Source organism: Notamacropus eugenii, chromosome 3 (genome assembly GCF_028372415.1).
Source record: "Notamacropus eugenii isolate mMacEug1 chromosome 3, mMacEug1.pri_v2, whole genome shotgun sequence".
NCBI lineage: Eukaryota > Metazoa > Chordata > Mammalia > Diprotodontia > Macropodidae > Notamacropus > Notamacropus eugenii.
The window spans coordinates 214,214,798-214,238,869 of record NC_092874.1 but is presented as its reverse complement, the minus strand read 5'-3'; the positions used below and the strand labels follow the sequence as shown (position 1 = coordinate 214,238,869).

General features: G+C 37.1%; 1 protein-coding gene across 3 annotated transcripts in view; it reads left to right on the top strand.

Moving 5' to 3' along the window:
• Positions 1-2,011: 2,011 nt before the first annotated feature.
• The window catches only part of CNTN1 (contactin 1), a 284,489-nt gene continuing 262,428 nt past the window's right edge, over positions 2,012-24,072 (top strand). For 2 of the 3 annotated variants that reach the window (XM_072654328.1, XM_072654329.1), the window contains exon 1: positions 2,012-2,386. The gene's annotated coding sequence lies outside the window, so the exon portion shown is untranslated. The remainder of the gene's footprint in view (positions 2,387-24,072) is intronic. The other variant, XM_072654330.1, reaches the window with a different exon arrangement.

Below are 24,072 nucleotides of genomic sequence, written 5' to 3'. Positions count from 1 at the left end.
CAAATCTCCATCTCTTGTGGTTGAGTCTTTCCCTAACCCTAACCCTTACCCTAACACTAACCCTAACCCTAATCCTTACCATAACCCTAACCCTAACCCTAACTCTTACCCTAACCCTAACCCTGACCCTAACCCTAACCCTAACCCTACCCCTAATCCTAACCCTAAGCCTAACCCTAACCCTATACTTAACCCTAACCCTAACCCTAACCCTAAACCTAACACTAACCCTAACCCTAACCCTAACCCTACCCCTAACCCTAACCCTGACCCCAACCCCAATCCTAACCCTAACCCTAACCCTATCCTTAACCCTAACCCTAACCCTAACCCTAACCCTAACCCTAACCCTACCCCTAAACCTAACCCTAACCCCAACCCCAATCCTTCTCATGTTATTTTAGGAGGAAAACGCTTTACAACATCTGTGAAATTTGGGTTCAGTCAAAGGGTTGCACTTAAGGACCTAGAGGGCCATATGTGACCTCAAGGTAGCGGTTCCTCACCCCTACTACACAATTCATGAAAATCTAAGAGGCTTAGTTGTTGCCTGAATAATAGAACTTCTGTGAAATTTGTATTCAGTCAAAGGGTTGCACTTGAGGACTAGAGGGACACATGTGGCCTTAAGGCCACAGGTTCCCCACCCCTGGTTGATGTTCCTAGTGAAGCACAGGAATGAGGTTTTGAGCCCCCTCAACCTTAGTAAGCAGCTTGCAAAAACCCTGGATTACTCAATTTACAATCAAGGTCTGTTATGTTGTCTACAAAGATCAAATCAAAGCATTTTCCTGAACTAAATCACACCTGCTCTCTTCTTTTTTCTGTTTACTTACTTTTCAGAATCTGGAGAGAGTTAATACTTTGCAATTCATTAGTCAAGAGAATTGTATTTTTCAATTTTTATCAATATTCATTTATTGTAGCATTCTAATTAATTGGAATTTGAATATTAATTTCTCTCGTAATGAAGTTGAGAGCAATTTTGGTAAAATAGAAGGCAAAGTACATAGAAAATTATAAAATATTTTCCTTAACATTTCCCCTGAAGTTTTGCAAATTGATCTTCCACAACGTTGACAGTTTGTTTCTTAGTATTTCTCCAGTCTTTTCTTTTTAATGAAAATATATGTATAGTTATCCATGTATTTGCATGTACACACAGGTACATGCATATAAATATTTTGCTTGTCTTGTTTCAGTTGTGTCCAACTCTTCATGACCCCATTTGGGGTTTCCTTGGCAAAGATACTGGAGTGGTTGGCCATTTTGTTCTCCAGATCGTTTTACAGATGAGGAAACTGAGGCAAACAGGGTTAAGTGACTTGCCCAGGATCACACAGCTAGTATGTGTTTGAGGTGGAATTGGAACTTAAATCTTCCTGACTCCAGGCCCAGAGCTCCATTCATTGCACTGCCTAACTGCTTTTAGCTGCACATTATACACACATATTATACATACATAGACATACATATATGTATACATAAAATTTGTAAAATTGTATATACAATATATACAAACATCACAAGTAGGGGTATATGACAAATAGCCAGTAAAGTGAAAAGGTGCAGACTCTGTTTTGCCTTCCCCAATAAACATACATGCTCAATTTTTACTGATGGGGTGAAGAATTAAAAAAAAAAATTAGAAACCACTATTTTAGTGTAATTAATTTTCAAGAGTTTCTTCCACACAGGTTAAAGAAGTCCACTTTTTGTTCATACGTTGGTTTCCGGTTATAATATTTAAGTCAAAATGAAAATTTTGCAACAGAAAAAAATATCTCATGTACACTTAAAAATGATCAGTTAAGTGTTGCTTTTGTTTTTTAAACTGAGCTTCTACTGTTCTGCTGAAGTTGTGTGTGTGTGTGTGTGCGTGAAATCATATAGCTCAGATGTTCTCTGCAGAGGGAACTGAAGATGGTGGTTCTGACGAGCCCCTCCCTCCTCCTCCTACCCGGGGATTCAAACAAGCCTTCAAGGCAGATTTCCTTTTCCTTCTAGGATTCCTGGATTCAGAAGCGCCAGTGGCAGCAGGAACGGATTTCTGAGCCCCGACTGCAGACTCTAGGGCATTTTCCCTACTCCCCCGCCCATGTAAACCCCAGTCGGGGATTCGAGTGATATCTTCCACGTCCAATCAGAGAAAGCGGCTTCTCCCTGGCCACCGCCCTGCTCACCCTGCGGCCCCCAATAACTGTTTGGAAAGGTCGGGTTTATGCAGTCAAGTAGCTAAGCAAGCATCGCCCGAAGGCGATCGCAGAGGGAGGGACTGGGGTGAGGTTTGGTGTGGAGGATGCTCTCTACTAGGGGTTTGCGGCGGAAGTGAAGAACCTGTAGACTACATCCCAGTTGTGCTGCAGAAAGGACGCCCAGGGTGCAGGTAAGAATCAAATATTTTTTTTTCTTCTTCTGTGCTGATATGCTAAATAATGCGTATTTTCCTGAAATCATTTCTTTTCCAATCCTCCCTCATTGCCCCTCCCCCAATTAATAAAATATCCATAAACCCGATTAGGTTGCATTATTAGGTTTTATTAAAAAAAAATGCCTAAGTATGGATTGCTTGAGGAAACTGAGAGGAGTAAGGGAGATATTGGAGCATGTGGAAATAAGGACAGAGAAGGGCACTAAGTACCCTCAGGAGACGGGAATAAACCTGAAGCCCTTGTATGGAGTCAACTTTCCTCTCGGATGCAGCAGCATCAGATGCCTGTGATTTGTCTGGCAGATCTATGCCAACCTGGGCTGGAGAGGAACGGGGATTAGCAGAAGTGTCAGTGACAGGGACACAGCTGGTCATCTTCCATCTGACAAATTTCCTCTCCTCTTTACTCTGTTTTCCAAAATGAAAGATGATTTACCCCAGAGGGAGGAGGAGAGACCGAGAAAGAGGTTCCCCTCCCATTGCCACCTCTTTTCCTAAATTCAGCTATTTGCTGGAAAAAATTGGGTGTGGTACCAGGGTCCAGAGCTTGTTTCTTCCCCAGACACGCACACAAGTCAGCCCCATTTAGATTTTTTTTTTAAAGCATGTGCATTGACTAAATAGGTATTTCGGATCAATCACATCGTTATTCAGAGGAGGCTGGTCCTTCTCAGGTGTTTGCAGCAGACAGCAGGGAGGAGGGAGCAGATGGATCATCTTACCGCTACCCTTTTCCTCCTTGTCTGCTGCTGCCCATTAGGAACCCACTTTCCACAGGGTTCCAAGACAGAAGTGTTTGACCATGGGGATTCCGGAAGAGTAAACCAATGATGATTTGTTGGGCAAAGAGGCCTTTGGCAGACTCTCAGATGACTGTTGTACAGATTGACCCTGTGGCCATTACTGTTGCTGTCAGATTGCTTCAAGCAGTAGGCACCCCCCCCCCCCCCAGGTTGCCGGGAAAACATACTCTGAGTCATTCTCCAGGGATTTATGACATCCAGTTCTGGGAGTTCTTGCACACAAATGCTTGGGAGGTGTGGGGGTGGGGAGGACAAACCCAATATCCTCTTCTCCATTTATTGGTCCGAATTTCAGTGTTTGCATAGATGTAAATGCATATACAGCACAGAGCTATGGATAACTCACACATGCCCAGTCCAGTCCCTGGTAAAAAGGGCTGCCTTGGCCTTCTGAAGCAATCTGAAAATATACAGGGAAGAGGCAGATCAAATTTTCTGCAATGAAAACTGGAGAAGATCGATTAATAATATGGTGACTGATGAAATCCTGACTGGAATGAAAATAAGCAATTCAGCATTATGCAACAGGACTAGTATCTTTAAATAACATTTAAGCACATTTTTCCAGAAATTATCTAAAGTTTATTTTTCACTTCTGTTTTTAAGTGTCACAACATATGTCTAGAAATGATCATTATCGGTGAAAGAATTTATTGTATTACAAATATGCTACATTAACAGCTTTAGAGACAAAAATAATTTTTTATGATTTTTAGTGGCACTATTTACTTTTAAAATAGTCGTAGAAGTGTTGAGGGTCCCAGAATGAAAGAGCTGTCTTTCCTTACCCAGGGTCCATGACTAAAGGTAGGTTGGGAAGAGCTCCAGGTAGAGTAGACTGGAGGGGAAGTCCCTCTATAATATTAGCTTATATATAATGTATTTAAAGGTGTTCTGTTGAAAGCTTAGATATCCTATCTATTCCTAAGAAGCTCAATGTACATTTTATTCCAAAATATATTAATAATGTGCCAATACTCTGGAATTTTCTAATTTATTATTCCCTCTTGTTTTACAGTAGAAGATCAGAGAAGGCAAGTGATTTGTCATGTGTTCCACAAAAATTGATAGGAAAAGATTCTACTCCTAATGTGAAATTTTGATTTCTCACTACCTTGGAGAGTGGTGATTAGGTTAGGTGCTAAAATTTTGTTTGGTGGCTGATATCTATTTGATGCCAATACCATTGTACTATTAGAACCAATTATTCATACCTGGCCCATATGTATTCTTATTAAATTATGAGTATTTATGAGGAAAATGCTGTTGTGCTATTAAATGTTAGTATTATTATGTTTCTCATTCTTCCTTACCAATGAATTATCTGAAGTCTTACATTATTAAGGTCAAGGGCATCAGGAAAATTTTCCTGTTAATTTTTTCCCAATCTTTACATCACTACCCCTGACTCTACTATTTGATGTTTCCTAGCAGATTTTTATCACAACCAGAAGGTTAAGGAAATTGACCTATGAAATAGTAACAGTTCTATAGCTAGCTTCTGAAGACAGAGTTTGCCTAGGCTTTTAGATCAAAGTTTCTAAACTGGACCTCATATTATAAGATTTAATAATCTTTTACACACACTACGCCTCTCTCCCTTGCCCTTTAGTTGGCTCATAGTTTTGATTCTTCAGAGATTATGGTGATCTATGATGTGTAGTCATATAGCATAAGTATAAGTGTAGTAGTGTTGAGGTGGGCCTTTGTGTCATGGCAATCATTGCACAATTTTTCAAATGCAAAACAATCTACTCTCTCTTTCTCTTTAACTATGGTTCCTGAAAACTATCCATCTATAGCATCTGTCCAAGTTATATGTACTTATGGACCAGATCAGTGAACATCATAATGTGGACAATAGGCATCCACTTGTTTTTCCTGTGTGGATTAGGTGGAAATCTCTGGTTGTAAATCTCTGTTAGGAGGGTTTATAATGTTCCAGGGCTTAATGCAATCAACACAATGGCATCTGCAAACAAGATAATCAGCAGGAACTCAACATTCATTGGGAATCCCTCTTCTTTCTGATTGCTGCTGAACACTCTTAGTTGGAATGGGAGATAACCTCTGATAATCATCGGTCTCTCTACTTGATGTTTCCTTTAATATTTCTAATAAGAGTATTGAACAAAGATTTTTATGCTATGGTTTTTATCAAGTAATATTGTATAATGTTAGCATCTACATAGGAAGCACCTTGTTGGAAGAGAGCCTTTAAGGCTACATTTTGCTTTATAGAATCAAATGTTTTTTAAGGTCAACAAACAATAAGGACGATGGGACCTTGCATCCTCTGCACTCAATTGTATGACTGTAAAGCCTATATGATTATGTTTGTAAATAACTTCACATTCTCTTCTTATATCTTCAGTAATAATGCTCTTGGTATATGTGAAAGTAATTCTCATAAAGATTTTGAGGAGGTGAGAAAACAGACATATCTTTTGGTAGTGATTAATGAACCTTTGTTAACATTTTTTTTTTTTGGTGATAACATTCATGACTTTTCCCCCACTTTTTTGATACATCCTTTCTTTAAAATATTTCTATAATCTATCAACCAACCAATGTTAACAATCATTTATTAAGTACCAGCCAGGCTCTAGACCCTATACTAGGCACCAAGAATACAAACACAAAGAGTGAAAAAAAATGTACTCTTAAGAAGCTTATATTGCCTCAGGAGAGACAAAAGGTGCAAATGTAAGTATATGAACAATAAATATGAGGTAGTTAAGGGACAATGACACTAGGAGTTGGGGGGAATCAGGAAAGGTTTCATGGAGAAGGCTGTACTTGATCTGATGAAGAGGTGGGAGATTAAAAGGACACATTTGGATGTACATTTATAGATATGACTAATATATGTGGCTTTTTCTTTTCTTCACTATGCTTATTTGTTACAGGGGAGGATTTTAAAAACTTGACCGGCACAAGAGAGGGAAAGAGAAAATAACAGTAGGAATACAAAAAAAAAGAAAAGAGGTTCATCTTATCATTTAAAAATTCATAGAAGAAAATGAGGTTCAGAGAAGACGACACTAGAACATGTTTGAAATTAATAAAATAACATGTTGAATTCATTGGCCATAAAGATTTGTGATTTCTTCTATAATCCTATTTTTGTCTTCATTTTATATGGAAATGCTCATGTTTGATGACTTTTGTCAAGTACAGAGTAATAAAAAAGATACAATTTTTTAAAAGAAAAGAAAAAAGATGGTACATGAGCTTCATCTTGAAGGAGGAGAGGGATACTGAGGTAGAGGGTAGGATAGAGTGAATTCCAGAAATAAGTTGCAAAAGCACCTAGTTGAGAGATGAAGCATAGTGTGGGAGGAATGGGGAAAAGGCCAGTTTGCTCGTGTACCAAAGTGGGGGAAGGAGAATAATATATAATGAGGATAAAAGGCTGAGGTCAGGTCATGAATGACAAGGCTAAATAAAGTTTGTTTTATACTAGAGGCAATAGGGAACCACTGGAGTTTATTGAGTATGGGATTGACATGATCAGATTGGTGCTTAAGAAAATCATTTGAGCAACTGCATGGAGAAAAATCTGTAGTGGGGAGAGACAGAGAAACCAATTAGGTAACCATTGCAATAGTCTAGACAAGAGGTGGTGGTGTCCTGAACTAAAATGGTAAGCTGTAGGAGTTAGAGAATAGAGGTCAGTTGTGGGAGATATTGTGGAAGTGGAGATGGCAAGATCTGTCATATGATTGAAAGAAAGTTGTCAATAAACATTTATTAAATACCTACTATGTGCCAAACACTGTACTAAGTACTAGGGATAGAAAAAAGACAAAAAGACAATCCTTTCTCTAAAGGATCTCACAGTCTAATGGGGGGGGGGGCAAGATGCAGGATAAACTGGGAAATATTAGGCAAGTTTAGAAGAGGGATGAATTGGAGGAAAAATATGGAATTCTGTTTTGGAAATTTTGAATTTCAGATGTTTTTGTGACATTCAGATTGTGAAATATCTAATAAGCAGTAGAGCTCATGGAGAAACGCATGTGTATATAAATGTATGTATATGTATATATTATATATATTACATATATATATCTGTATCTATGAATCTTAAGCATACAGACAGCAGTTCATGCCTTGAGAGTTGAGAGGATCACCAAGAGAGATCATGTTGAGAGAGAAAGAGACCCCAGGATCAATTCTTGTTGAATACCAGTAAGGGATCATGATATGGATGATGATCTAGTCAAGGAGCCAAGTCAGATAGAAAGATAATAAGAATGAAAATCCACGAAAGAGAGTGTACAGGAGAAGTGGGTAGTTAGCAGTAGCAATGAATCATAAAGGTCAAAAAGCATGAGAAATGACAAAACATCATCGGATCTGGGGATTAAGATCTGGTAACTTTGGAGAGAGAGCAGATTTAGGTGGATGATGAGTTTGGAAGCAAGACTGCAAGTTGTTAAGGAGTAAGTGAAGGAAGAGAAAATAGAGTCAATGAGTATCATAGAAGAGAGATATAGAACACTGATCTGTGGGGGCAGGGTTAATTGTCTTTTAGGTAGTAGGTACAGTGCAAGGTGCTAGGAATATTTGCCCTCAAGGATCTTATCAACAGAAACAATATACGGGAAATTAAAAGTAATTTCATCTGAGTGGATCAGGAAGGGTTCCATAGAAGAAGCAGATGGTACTAGAGATCTGAAGTGAGCTATGATTCTAAGAGGTGGAGGTGTCCATTCCAGGCACGGGAGAAAGATAGCTTGTATCATCCTCAACATGTATCAGCTGTACAAGCTTGGTCTTGTCTAGCTTTTCTTTCTGTCTTTGTTTTATTTATATTCTTTCCACTTGGTCATGTGGCACATGAAGAATTATGATATTATACAAGAATGTATATAATACAAGAATGGTGGTGATTCTGTTGCTATTGATAAAGATGAAATTAATGTGATTTAGAAATATAAAGTTTTTTCAAATTAATTAATTTAAAATTTTTAACATTCACTTTTATAACATTTTGAGTTCTAAATTTCTCTGCTCCCTTCCCTGCTCCCTCCCCAGAACAGTGTGCAATCTGATATAGGCTATACGTGTAAACACATTAGTCATGTTATGAAAGAAGAATCAGCTTTTTTCTAGTTTTAAAAGATCTTTTCATGGTCCTCTTTCTAAATACATCTTTGCATACAAAGGATATGACTTAGTTCTAATCTTATTCTCTCTAATTAACTCCTTTTTTTCCTATTCCATTGCATCTCAAATTTCTTTGAGCTGAACTTGCTTATAATATTTCACCTTACCACGGAATGCCTCCCTACCTAAAGTTTTTCACATTAGTTGTTAGAGATAAAATGGTTGATTGTTGAAACACATCTAGGTTCTTTTGGCCTCCTTGTTTTTCACAATGGCTTTATGTCAGTTAAATGTCTAAAGAGTGAACTGCATATGGTTAAGGCCAGGGGTGGGGAATCTGCAGCCTTGAGGCTGCATGTGACCTTGTAGGTCCTTGAGTGCAGCCTTTTGATTGAGTCCAAGTTTTACAGAACAAATCCTCTTATTAAGGGGATTTGTTCTGTGAAGTTTGGATTCAAAGGGCCACACTTGAGGACCTAGAGGGCCACATGTGGCCTCAAGACCTAAAGTTCCTCACTCCCAGTTAAGGCAATAATTCATAAAAGTTCTAGTCTAATTTTTTATATGGTCCTAGAGGTATACCTGAGTTCTATCTATGTCGATAGAATTTAAGACTTGGTAATCCCTTTGGTGTATGGATTTCACTAGATGCCAGCTGAGATTCTTTTCAGCTCTCAAATCCTGTGAAGTGAGTTAAAACTCATTGCATTGAATTGTTTTTTTTTTTTTTTTACTGGATCTGTGAATTCATTGGTGAAGAGAGTTGCCAGTGAGGAATATACTCTATAAAAGTGAATCAACATCTTTTTTACAATGTATAGCTTTAGAAAATTGCCTCAGGCACTGAGAGGTTAAATAACTTGCTAAGGGCACACATCTAGTATCTGTCTGAAGAAGGACTTGAGCTGAGATTCACCTGATTCTGAGGGCAACTCATTATCCAGTATAGTGCAATATACTATACTATATACTTTCAAAACACATATAAATCACTAAATATTGTTTATAGAAAGATGGAATGTCAGGAATCTGAGTAATAGGATTTCAGAGTAGAAATGAACCTTATAGATTACTTAGTCAAAAACTCTAATTTTAGAGATGAGAACACTGAGATCAAGAGAGGATAAAGGTCCACCATAATGTCAGAACAGGCATTTTGTTATGCCAATGCTTGGTTATGTTTTCAGTTTTCTTTTATAATAATTTATATTTTCAACTGCCAAATTTCTTTCACTCTTGACCTAAATTTTTCTGTACTTGTCACTTAGCAATATAGGTAATTTGGTTCCAAAAAGTTAACCCTTTACTTTTCAGACCTTTTAAAGACTAGCTTGTCTAAATATGTGAGGGTTATCATCATCAAATTATAAGTTTAATACATCATCACCCATAATCTAGCATGACATTTTAAAATTTAAGTCTTTTTTTCTTTTAATATTTGTTAGAAAGTCAAGGATTAGATTTTGAGAATATTAGAGGTAATAGGAATGTGATAAAATGTAAGCAAAAGAGGTTTGAACAAGAATTATTTTCTCTGAGTCAAGTCATAAAGGAAAATATTTTCAGCTTATGTGTGTTAATGTGTTATTGAAAAGCCTGTGAATTCACATGAAAATATTATCATTAATCAGTAGACTGATAATCAATAGAGGTAATAATTAAGCAATTATTGTGTGTAAAAGACTATGGAAAATAAAACCATTATTCATTATCTTTTTCATATCTAATTTGGCATGATGTATATATATGAAAAAGTAGTTAACAATTTAGAAAATGGTGTCAAATAAATGTACAATTAGTGATAAAAAAATAATTGACTAGTAATGTGCCATCCCTAAGAATGGAAAATTACTTCCAGAGTCATGTGAAAAGTTGGAAAGGAATATTAAGGTTTCACAGAAGTATTGTGCTTTGAGAGGGACCTTAAAAGACAGAATTTGGGTTGGCAGAGAGCGGGGAAGATAATGCAGGAGGAATAGTACGAGCAGAAACATTCATAGCGACAGACACATATATTAAGAGCATGGCAAGAAGATCAGTTTTAACTGGAGTAGGAAAGTCACATATGGAAATGCTAGTCTAAGTCACTTGAACTTTATTTTGTAGGAAGTAGTAAACCATTAAAGGGTGTAACGTATAAATGAAATAAATGTTTTAGGATGATTGCAGGGCTATACATTAAAAGCTGGAAATACTAAAATCAGGGAGACCAGGAAGAAAGTAACCACAGTCATATAAATGAGATAAAGATGGTAAAGAAAAGGGAATTGGTCATCTTGGAAAAACAAGCCTTGGTCACATCATTAAGTCAAAAAGCATGTTCCAGGCACTGTCCGAGGTACTGGAAATACAAGTAAAAGCAGGATAATAGTTCTTTCCTTTAAGAAAGTGGGGAGGCAATACATAAAAGGAAACTGAAAAGCTTTGGTGATAGGGTGAGAGGAGAGAGAGAGAAGATATCTTCATAAGGACATGATGGAGAAAGTGAGAGTCAGGAGTACAGATTGTAAAGGGAGTAAAATGTAGCTGGCCTGGTCACTTTCTTTTAATTGAATGTTCTAGGATAAACCTAGCTAAACCTTATATCTAGGATAAAAAGTCAAGTGAAGGGGCCTTGGGAGTAGTAAACTGTCAGGTTGAGAAAGCTGCTGTGACATAGTGAAGGCTTGGAAAGTCAAGAGTGAAGTGTCCTTGCCCATAGGAAGATTATAATATAGTTAGAGAGGTAAAACATAGCATAACATTTAAGGTAATATCACTTTACTTTTCTAATCAATTCCTACATAACCTTCAAGGGCCAGATTAAATTCCAGACCTCCATGAAGTCACCCTAAATTGCACATTAGTCAATAATATTCTTCTTCTTTAGATACCACATAGTACTTTAGTTTAGATCTTTCTAATGAATTTGTTATATTGTGTGTTAACTTTCTATTTGATTAAAACTCTATGAGGGCACAAATCATCCTTTATTTAAAGCATATGTGTCTCCCAGGATGTAGCATATTACTGTGTATACAGGAAGCATTTATTAAATGTTAATTTCAATGTATTTCCTTAATGTACATCAGGTACATTCCATTAAATAAGGCATATTTCACCTTGAGGCTGACTGGCTTGAGTAAGAAAGTGAAAGGATGACCTCTGAAAGCCCATTAGCCATGCTTCTAAGTCAGAAGTATAGGACAAAATCAGATCAGGCCTGAAAAAAGTTAGGCAATTGTCAAGTAAAAACAAACAAAATCCAAACAATTTAAAATCTGTAAGATGAGGGGAAAGTTGAGGACCCCACTAGTATAGTTTTATTGACTATTTCTTCTTGAAACTCATTTAACTTTTCCTTTAAGAATTTGGATGCTATACCATTTGGTACATATATTGATAATACTTTATTGTCTATGGTACCTTTTTATATTTAATTTTAATTTTATTTCTTCTCAATGGCATGGAAGAATAAATTTAAGCTTTAAAAAAAATTGAGTTCCAAATTCTCTCTCCCTGTTTTGCCCTACTTCCTACTTGCGAAGGCAAGAAAATTCATATAGATCATACATTTTCAGTCATGCAAAACATTATCATATTAGCTATGTTGCAAAAGAAAATAGACTAAAAATAATAGCAGCAATGATGATAATAAAGGAAGTAAAAAAAGTATGCTTCATTTTGTATTCAGACTTCATCAGTTCTTTCTCTGGAGGTGGATAACATTTTTTTTTATCATGAGTCCTTCAGAATTCTCTTAGATCTTTGTATTGCTGAGAATAGATAAGTCATTCATAATTGATCATTGTATAACATTGTTGTTACTATATACAGTGTTCTTTTGGTTCTGTTCATTTTGCTCTTTATTATTTTGTGTGTCTATCTATGTTTTTCTTAGATCATTGACCTCATCATTTCTTATACCACAGTAGTATTCCATGACAATAATATATCACAACTTGTTCAGTCATTCACCAATTGAGGAACATCTCAATTTCCAGTTCTTTGCCACCACAAATATTTTTTTACATATAGTTTGTTTCACATTTTTAAAAATGTCTTTAGGATACAGATCTTATAGGGGTATTGAAGAATCAAAAGTTATGCACAGTTTTATAGCCCTTTGGGCATAGTTCCTAATGTTCTCCAGAATGATTGGATCAGTTCACAACTCTGCCAACAATGCATTAGTGTTCTAATTTTCCCATATCCCTTCCAACATACTATGCTTTTTTCTGTCACATTATATAATTTGATAGGCATGAGGTGATACCTCAGAACTGTTTTAATTTGCATTTCTCTAATCAGTGATTTAGGACATTTTTTCATATGACTACAGATAGCTTTAATTTATTCTTCTGAATACTTTCCGTTCATGCCTGTTGACTGCTTATCAATTGAGGAATGGTTCTTATTTTTATAATTTTGATTTAGTTCTCTATATATTTGAGAAATTATGCCTTTATCAGAGAAACTTGCTAAAAATTTCCTCCTGTTTCCTGATTTCCCCCTAACCTTGGTTGTCTATGGTACCTTTTAGCAATATGTAGTTTTTTTGTTTATCTTTTAAAATTAGATCTGTTTTTGCTTTTGCACTGTCTAAGATCATGATTGCTACCCCCCTGCTTGTTTTTATATCAGCTGAAGCATAGTAAATTCTGTTGTAACTCTTTATTTTCACTTCTGGTGTGTCTCTCTGTTTCAAGTGTGTTTCTTGTAAACAACATATTTTTGGATTCTGGTTTATAATCCACTCTGCTATCTGCTTCTGTTTTATAAGTGAGTTTATCCCATTCACATTTACAGTTATGATTACTATATATTTCCCTCCATTCTATTCCCTTCCCCACTGCATTTATCCTTCCTTCTCTCTCTCTCCTCTCCCTCTGTCTCTTTCTCTCCTTTTACCATGTCCTCTCTTCTCAAAATTCTGTTTTGTTTCTGACCATCATCTCCCCACTCCACCTTCCTTCTTATCCCCCTCTTTTCTGAGTCCTCTCCCTTCCTACTTCCCTATAGGGCAAGAGACAGAGTTCTATATCCAACTGAATGTGTATGTTATTCCTTCTTTGAGGCAATTCCAATGAGAGTAAGGTTCAAATGTGACCTGCCACCCCCATCTTCCTCTCCGCTGTAAAAGCTCTTCCTTGCATACTTCTTTTATGAGAGATAATTTATCACTTTCTATCTCTCCCCTCCCTTGTCTCCCAGTGCATCCATCTTTTTCACTCCTTAATTTAATTTTTTGAAATTATCCCATCATAGGCAACCCATGCCTGTTTCCTCCATGTACTCTGTCTATGTCCTCCTTCTTACTGTCCCCCAAAAGATAAAGTTCTTAGGAGTTACAAGTGTCATCTTCCCATGTAGCAATGTAAACATTTTAATTTTAATGTAAAACATTGAATCCTTTATGATTTCTCTTTCTTGTTGACCTTTTTATGCTTCTCTTCAAGTCTTGTATTTGAAAGTCAGATTTTTCTATTCAGCTTTGTTTTTTCGTCAGGAATGCTTGGAAGTCCTCTATTTCACTGAATATCCATTTTCTCCCCTGAAGGTTTATACTCAATTTTGCTGGGTAGGTGATTCCTGATTTTAATCTTGGCTTCTTTACTTTCCAGAATATCACATTTCAAGCCCTGTGATTCTTTAGCATAGAAGCTACTAAACTTTTTTTTCATAAGTTAATTTATTTTTAGTTTTCAACATTCACTTCCATAAGTTTTAAATTTTTTCCCCCACCATCCCCTTTCCCCTCCCCATGATAGCATTCAATCTGACATAGGCTCTACATATACATTCCTAATAAGTGTACTTTCATATTAGTCATGTTGTATAGAAGAACTGAAGCTACTGAATATTGTATTATCCTGATGGTGGCTCCTTGATATTTGGATTGCTTCTTTCTGGCTGCCTGTAGTATTTTCTCCTTGACCTGGGAACTCTGGAATTTGATTATAATATTCCTGAGAGTTTTAATTTGGGGATCTCTTTCAGGAGGTGATTGGTGGATTCTTTGAATTTCAATTTTACCCTGTAGGTTTAGGATATTAGGGCACCTTTCTTTGATAATTTCTTTTTCTTTTTAATCTAAATTTTTCATTTTTTAACACATTTTATAATAGATAAAACAACTCAAACTTTTGGTCAAGTGATACTTCTTTTTAAAGCATTTACAATATGGACCACAAAAGAATTTTTTTAAAACATTAACCAGCTGAGACACAAATAATATTTAAGTTGCTAACTTCACAAGCTCTTGACCTAATTGTCTCCACAGTATTACTAAGAATTGAAGGACCCTAACTTATTGTTGTTGGTCTAAAGTCCTATCCCTAATAGCTTAATTTTAGACTTAACTTCGGATGTTCCCCTACCAATAATCTATAATTGAATGAATCTGATATCAAGCTTGCAAACCTTTTGACTATAGGAAATTGCCACCAAGAGTAGGGATATTGCAGGGATACAATATCTCCCCAACTTCATGTCAGTTCCAGGGAGGATTAGATTATCCACTTGCATTCAGTCAGGCTTAAGGTCTGCCAGGTGTCAGTGGGAAAATTGAGTCAGGAGAATCCTACCTCAGCTCAGGCTGAACAGCAGCTCTCCCACCCTTCCCCATGAGATTACCTTTTGCAGTTCATACCAGCATCTCACCAGCTTACTGGCATCATGGGTTGGAGGCTCAGATTGCCTTTCATGCTACCCATACCTGGAGTTAGACTCAGAAGTCACTTAATAGTCCCATAGCATCTAAAAAATGGCAAGTTCCAATAACCAGGTTTTAAATATCATTTTAATTTCACTTTGGCTAAGGAACATCTTTTGAGGCAAGTCTTAAGTGGCTTACATGCCATTCTATACATATTTTAGTTCCTGATTAAATAGCAATCACAAAATCAAATTTACTATTAAAACCTTAACTTTTCCATCAATGCCAAACTTTACCTGAGGTTACCTTCCCCTAGGAAATTTAGACTGAAATTCTTTCCCCCAAACTAAAGATGTCATTGATTTGTTCTCAGTAATTAATTCAGTCAATTGTTTTAATACTTATTCCTTTTACCTCGCTTTGTAAGATGTCCAATTTTTCTCCCCATCACTCCCCTCCCCCCACTTCCTAATACCTTGCATTCTGATTACTCCTTCCCTCAATGTACCCTCCCTTCTATCACACCCCACCCTTCCTTTATCCCCGTCTTCTCTCTTCTTGTAGGGCAAGATAAATTTCTGTACCCCATTCTCTGTAGTTCTTATTTCCATATTATATGCAATAAAAATTCTCAACATTTGTTTCTAATACTTGTAATTCCATCTTCTCTCCCTCCCTCCCTCTCCAGCCCCACTGAGAAGGGAAGCAATTCAGTACATACTAAATATGTGTTCTTTTGGAAAAGACTTCCATAATAATCATGTTGTGTAGTACTAATTATATTGCCCTCTGTCCTACTCTACTCCCACTTATTTTTTTCCTACCATTGACCCTGTCCCTTCTCAAAAGTGTTTATTTCTAGTGACTATCTTCTATTTGCCCTCCCTTTTATCGATCCCCTCACCCCACTTGTTGCCTCCTCGCCTACTTTCCTGTGGTGTGATATAAATTTTCATATCAAATTTAGTGAGCATGTTATTCCTTCTTTCAGCCAAATGTGGAGAGAGTAGCTTTATTTTTCCCCCCTCTCCCCTTCTCCCTTATCTCCTCCATTGAATAAGATTTTTCTTATCTCTTTTATGAGTTATAGCCTGCCCTGTTCCATTTCTCCCTTTCTCTTCCTGGAATTTTCCTCCTTCACCCCTTAATTTTTTATTTTATTTTATTTTTTGTGTGGATATCATCTCTTCTGATATAATACACCCTGTACTATCTATCTATCTATCTATCTATCTATCTATCTATCTATCTATCTATCTATCTATCTATCTATCTGTATGTGTGTGTGTTTGTGTGTTCATGTACAATCTCTCCATTTACCCAAATACTGAGAAAAGATTCAAGAGTTCTAAATATATTCTTTCCATGTAGTAATGTAAACCGTTCAGCTTTAGAGAGTCTTTTATGATTTTTCTTTCCTGTTTACCTTTACATGCTTCTTTTGATTCTTGTCTTGGGGAGTCAAATTTTTCTATACGGATCTGGTCTTTTCCTCAACATGAATGATTGAAAGTCATATATATCATTGAATGACAATTTTTTCCCTTGAAGTATTATGCTCAGATTTTCTGGGTAGGTGATTCTTGGTTTCAATCCCAGTTCCTTTGACTTCTGAAATATCTCATTCCAAGCCCTTTGATCCCTTAATGTTGAAGCTGCCAGATCCTGTGTTATCCTGATTGTATTCCCACGGTTCTCAAATTGTTTCTTTCTAGCTGTTTGCAAGATTTTCTCTTTGATCTGGGAACTTTGAAATTTGGCCACAGTATTCCTAGGAGTTTCTCTGTTCAGGTCTTTTTCAGGAGGTGATTGGTGAATTCTTTCAATATTTATTTTGCCCTCTGATTCTAGAACATCAGGGCAGTTTGCCTTGATAATTTCATGGAAGATAATGTCTAGGCTCTTTTTTTGATCATGGCTTTCAGGTAGTCCTATAAATTTTAAGTTGTTTCTCCTGGATCTCTTTTCCAGGTCAGTTGTTTTTCCAATGAGATGTTTCACATTATCTTCTATTTTTTTTTAATTTTTGGTTTTGTTTACTAACTGCTTGGTTTAACTCATAGTCATTCATTTCCCTGAACTCAATTCTCTCAATGAATTATTTTGTTCAGTCAGTTTTTGGACCTTCTCCTCCATTTGGCTAATTCTGCTTTTTAAAACCTCCTTCTCCTCATTGGCTTTTTGGATCTCTTTTTCTGATTGAGTTAGCCTCTTTTTTAAAGGTGTTATGTTCCTCAGCATTTTTTTCGTTCTCTTTTAGGAAACTCCTAACTTGTTTTTTAAGGTCTTCTATTGCCTGAGCCCAGTTTAAGTTCCCTTTGGAGGCCCTGGAGGCAGAGGCCTGGACTTCCTCTGACAGTATGCCTTGTTCTTCCCCATCTGAAAGGATGGGGGAGACACCTGTTCCCCAAGAAAGTAACCTTCTATGGTCTTATTTTTTTCCCTTTTTTGGGCATTTTCCCAGCCAGTTATTTGACTTCTGAGTTTCCTCTCCACATCCATCTTGCCTCCAGTTCTGCCAAGCCAGCACTGGGGGCTGAGATTCAGATGAGTTGCTCCAAAGCCTCAGGGGCTTTAGGGGAGGGCAAGGCTGCTATTCAGGGTGAGATTCAGATCAGCTGCTTAGGAGGGGGCAGGGCTGCCACACAGGGCTCAGTTCCCTCAGGGGGTTTACTATGAGACCATCAACAATGGATGGGAGCTACTGCCTGCTTTGGGAGCCTTGTCTGCTGCTGCCTCTACTGCTGCCACGTGAGGAGGCCCGAGTTATGGGGACATTCTGCTCCCTTCTCCACCAGCTGAAAAGGCCCTCTCACAAACCTTTGGTGCCTGTGGGTTGAGGGATGTGCGCTGCCACTGGAGATTCTGTCCCTGAAGCCTGCTTGGATCTGCTCCTCTCGGTGCTGCATGGCCAAGGCAGGGCTGGGCTCTGCTCCATGTCTGGTGCATGACACACCTTTCCCAATGGCTTTTCAGTTCTCTCTGGGACAGAAATCTCCTCCACTCCATTGTTCTATGGCTTCTGCTGCTCTAGAATTTGTTGAGAGTTCTTTACAGGTATTTTATGGGATATGGGGTAAGAGCTAAGTATATATGCGTCTTTCTACCCTGCCATCTTGGCTCCTCCCCCTCTTTGATGTATGTCTAGGCTCTTTTTTTGATCATGACTTTCAGGTAATCTGATAATTCTTAAATTATCTGTCTTCAATCAGTTTTTCAGGTCAGTTGTCTTTCTGATGAGATATTTCATATTTTCTTCTTTACATTGTTTTGACTTTGTTTTATTGTTTCTTGACTTCTCATGAAGTCATTAGCTTTTACTTGTCCAACTGTAATTTTTAAGGAATTACTTCCTTCAATGAGCTTTTACACCTCCCTTTTCATTTGGACAATTCTACTTCTTAAAGGGTTCTTTGCCTCAATTAATTTTTATACCTCTTTTTCCATTTGGCCAATTCTGGTTTTTAAGGTGTTATTTTCTTCAGGATTTTTTTGTGACTCCTTTACCAAGCTGAATTTATTGCATCACTCTCATTTCTTGTCTCAATTTTTCCTCTACTTCTCTTATTTTATTTAAAAATCCTTTATGAGCTCTTCTAGGAGTTTTTTTTGGACTTGCATTGAATTCACATATTTCTTTAAGGCTTTTTCTGTAGATGCGTTGACATTGTTGTCTTATTCTGGGTTTGTGCTTTGATCTTTCCTGTCACCACAATAAGTTGTTATGATCAGGTTCTTTTTTTGTTGTTTGGTCATTTTCCCATCCTATTTCTTGACTTTCAACTTTAGGTTAAAGTTAGTCTCTGCTTCAGTGGTAGTGGCACTGTTCAAAGCTTCAGGTTTTTCTTTCTCCTTTTTCAGAGCTTGCTCTATAGGTCTGTATGTTTTTGTTTCTTCCAAGGTTTTATGATCTAAGGAAAGGTGTTCTCACTGTTTTTCTGACTTGCATTCTGGTTTGTGCATGACCATAAGTACTCTTCTCTGCCCTGGAACTGTGACCAGGGTTCTTGCCTCACTGAGGCCGTGGGCACTAGTGAGCTCATGCTCCTCTTAGCTCTGGGACTGCCCCAGAACTGTGTATGGGTAATGCAACAAAGTCCTGCACCCAGCGCCAACATAGGATCCCCAGTAATCTCCTTCTGATCCCCTTACCATCTGTGGATTGAAAAGTTACAAAGTTGCTGCTGCTACTACTGATGAATTACTTCCAGGGTCTACTGCTGGTGCTCTGGCATGGCTTGCACTATGGTCTGTGCTATGCTCCAGGTCCAACCATCATTCCTCTGAGAACTATTCTACCAACCTCCTAAATTTTCTTCTTCTAGAAAATTGTTTCACCTTGCCCTTTTGTTGGTTCTACCTCTCTAGAAATCAATTTGAGACATTATTTTAAAGTTGTTTGGAGGGGCATTTCAGAGAATTCAGTTGAACCTCTGCCATTGCTTCACCATCTGTCTCTCATCTCTACGCATATTCTTATTGAACATCCTTCCTCCCTGGTCCCTTCTCCTATTGTTGTCTAATTATGTGTCATTTTGTTAACTTTTGAATAATCACTAAGTATTTCATTTTGTTCCAATAATGAATCTAAGTTAGTGAGAATTTACAAAAGTCCATCCACTCTCAATTTAAAATTTTTGTTATTGAAGTTTCTGATGATCATTGCTTCTAAAATCATGTGTTAGTAAGGCTGGTGAAAATTTTATACATTAAATAATGTCTTTTGTCAACTTTAAGGCAAAGTATGACACTGGGCTATATTTAAAAGTCAGATATACATTTTTAGTAATCAAGGTTGACTATAATATGTGATTCAAGAAATATTTTAGTACACAACAGAGATGCCACATGAACTTTTCTTAATATGCTCAATACCTTTCTTTTCAAATTATTTTATTTTATGTTGAAAAAGAATGTAAAATTGAAGCACACATATAATGATGCTATCACTAAAGTGATTTTTTTTTTTACTTTAAAGTGACATTTGGTTTATATAGATCTTATTGAACAAGATTTGTCCTACATGGCATGTAGTCTGGGAACAAACTACTTATCAAAACTACATTAAATCTTTTAGTCTATTCCTTCACCTGTCATCTCTATTCAGATGATTTCTGTTTATATCTCAGAAGAGATGTCCACTTACAGCTACCTATAGGATACCTGGATCTTTGGAAGCTGAACCTCAAAGCCATTTCAGTTTCCTTTTTCACTGGGAAATTCATGGTTTGCCATTCTTGGCTTCTGTCTTACATGGCAGTTAGTGTTGATGGTGGAGAACAGAACTGGCCCTGATGGGGCATCCCCATCATTTGTGCTGGACCCTAAAAGGAAAATGTCATGTCTTTGGGACCTGGAACCACAATCCCCTGAACCCAGATCTCTGGTGTTCACCTTAGGCATCCATCCCATCACAGTCAGTAATCTTTTTAACAACTCTTTCATTGTGGCCCTGATTGTTTATACATGGCCCATTCCAGGCTACTTGCCACTCCTAGATCCCATCCAGATCTTCCCACAGTTTTTCTGTGTAAAAATATCCGTCTTATCCTCATCAAATGCTCAGATATTTAAAATCTGGTCCATTTATCTTGGCATCACAAATAGTGCAGCCTCACTAAGAGTCTGGCCTGCTACTATTGGTGTTACAATAAACTTGCTACTTGAACTGAAAGAAGGCTTAAGTAGTTGAATTCTTTTGAGGCAGACTCTTGTCTTGTACCCTTGGATTTTGGAATTCCTAGAACCCTTAGACCAGGAATCACATTTTGGTGGCCCTGTTATAATTGACTGACCCTCTCAATCCCTTCTCCAACCAAGACCACAAGGTACAAAAGCTTCCTCTCTCTCTCTATCTCTTTCCCCCTCTGTAGTTGGAGTCATTCTCCAAACACTTAGGAAGGTTTGAAGGTATTTTCATATTTGACACTCTCAGGTTCCACTTGGGTCAAATGGTTATGAGACTGACTTGGACCTGGGCACATCTTCCACAGCAAATGGGACAGATGCCCAATTCTCTCAGTTCTTTAGGATGTTAGAGAATTGGGGAAACTGCATATACTTTTTGATTTCCTGAGGTTTACTGTACACGCCAGGGTCCTCATTCATGGAGGGACTCCCTATCCCCATACTCATGCCTGTAGGATCTCCCTTGTCTCCCAATCCTCACAGGCAGATTCAGTGGGACTTCCTTGAGATTTGCCCCTAGGTTAGAACTGGAAAAAGCTCAGTCTCCAAGATGTTGAAAAGGAAAGTTTGGTGCCTGGCCTCAATATGATCTAGAGGACTAAAAAAATTATTTTCGCTGTTCTCAATACTATCTAGAAGACCAAGAAAAAATGTAAAAGTTAAAAAAATTCTTAAGTTTCTTCTTCCTGTAGTGCCAGCTCTGACCAGGTTAAGCCTATGGTGAAAAGCTAAAAACATCTTAGCAGATTCTGGAGATTTTGTGATTGATCATTTAGGAGTTTTGAAACACCTCCTTACAACTCTGGTGACTCCCCTCCTCCACTCCTTTCTCTTGAATGAAGAGGTTATCTCAGTTTAGGGATTGCAAACAGCCTCATGTTTTCCTGTTAACCCCTCTCATTCCTGATCAGATTAAGAGAAAAGAGTGTTGGTTCAATGGTAAGGAATTTGCCTCACCCTCCATCACCTGAAAATTCCCCTATCTGAGAAAAGAAAGGAGAGCAAAGGGGCAGTAGCTACAGTGAGGCCCTACTCACAACATCCCTGGCTTCTGGGTACCATATAGCCCACCCAGAAAGTCTGAAAGTATCACCCAGGTTCAGCACATCTCAAGGCATTATGAGGTAAGAAGCTAGCAAGCCTCTGCACTTGGTAAGACCATCCTATCAATAATTTTTGCATGATCTGGAAATGCAGTTGATGTCATCTGAAGTTTATTGTTTGAGTTATAACTAAAACAGTTTGACTATCATGAAAATTGTAAGATTGTTGGTTATTGTTTTAACGCTAAAATCTAAAGCTGATAATTGATTACTATTTTTCTATGTGGAAAGGAGAGGATGAGCTGAAAGTGTCATCCACATTGGCTCTACCTATTCAGAGCAATTATCGGGGCTAGTCAAAAGGCACAGCCCACAGCAGCCCTAATGGTAGATGGAGTGAATAGGAAGCCTTTTCTCTTGGATCCCTGTCGATGTACCTTTATTTTGTAAACTTGCCAAAAAAGGTTGTTTGGGTTATGGAGTTCCTAAACAATGAACTTGGTTTGCTAAGCATCTGCAACTGTATAGAAATGATCTCTAACAATTGGCTTTTACAAAAAGAACAAATTTAAATTTGAGTTGTAAGTCTTGAAAAATTTTTTTCCTAAGCTGTGATTGATGAAACAGGTAAAAGCTCATGGGATCATAACTGATTTTATTTTGAATGGTCTAATGAATCATAAAAATCCATCCATAATCAACAGTCAGTTATCCACCATCTGAGAGAAATGCCACAAGCTACTCAGAGAGGATGTGATTGAGGTGGGAGGTCTGCATCAGGAAAATAGGAGAGGATAATTTTAGCCTCAGTCTAAGATGGGATACTCCTGGATCAGTTTCCCCATTGTGTTCTTTTCTTCTTGTTGATTAAAATAAAATTTTATTGATTTTTATTTTTTATGTCATCTGCATTTCCCACTATATTTTACCCTTCTCACTAAATCAGTGAGACACCTCTAACAAAGATTTTTTTTAAGTGGAAAATTTTTAAAAAAATTTTTATAAATCTTTTTTTCCAATTTATTTATTTATTTTTAGTTTTTAACATTCACTTCCATAAGTTTTAAATTTTCTCTTCCTCCCTCCTCCCTCTCCAAGACAGCATGCAACCTGATATGAGCTCTACCCAGAGATTCCTATTAAACACATTTTCATGTTAGTCGTGTTGCATAGAAGAATTATAATGAATGGGAGAAACCATGAGAAAGAAAAACAAAACAAAATAAAACAAAAAAGAAAATAGTCAGCTTCATTCTGCATTCTGACTCCTCCATAAAAGTATGTGGATAGCATTTTCTATCATAAATCCTTTGGAATTGTTTTAGGTTTATACATTGTTGAGAAGGGCTAAGTCTATGAAAATCAGTCATTACACACTGTGGCTGTTAGTGTGTACAATGTCCTCCTTGATATGCTCACTAAACTCAGCAACAGTAAATATAAGTATTGCCAGGTTTTTCTGAAGTCTGCCTGTTCATCATTTCTTATGGCATAAAAGTATTCAATTACATTTATATACCACAATTTGTTCAGCCATTCTCCAATTGATGAATATCCCCTCAATTTCTAGTTCTTGACCACCACAAAAAGAGGTGCTATAAATATTTTTGTACACTTGGATCTTTTTCACATTTTTATGATCTCTTTGGGATACAGCCCAAGAAATGGTATTGCTGGGTCAAAGAATATGTACATTTTTATAGCCCTTTGGGTATAGTTCTAAATTGCTCTATAGAATGGTTGGACCAGCTTAAGCTCCACCAACAATAAATTAGTTTTCCAGTTTTTCCACATCCTCTACAACACTTATCATTTTATTGTTTTGTCATGTTTGCCAGTCTGATAGATGTGATGTGGTACCTCAGAGTCGTTTTGATTTGCATCTCTCTAATCAATAATGATTTAGATCAATTTTTTCATGCAAATATAGATACTTTTAATTTCTTCCTCTGAAAACTGCCATTCATATCCTTTGACCATTTATCAGTTGGGGAATGACTTGTATTCTTGTAAATTTGACTCAGTTCTCTACATATTTTAGGCATGAGGCTTTTATCAGACACATTCATTGTAAAAATTCTTTCCCAATTTTCTATTCCCTCCTAATGTTGGTTGCATTGGCTTTGTGCAAGAACTTTTCAATTTGAAGTAATCAAAATTATCCATTTTTCATTTTATAATGTTCTCTGTCTCTTGTTTGGTCATAAATTCCTCCATTCTCCATAAATCTGATAGATAAACTATTCTTTGCTTTCCTAATTTGTTTATAGTATCAGCCTTTATACCTAAATCATGTACCCATATAGACTTTATTTTGGTATATGGTGTCAGAGGTTGGTTTATGCACAGTTTCTG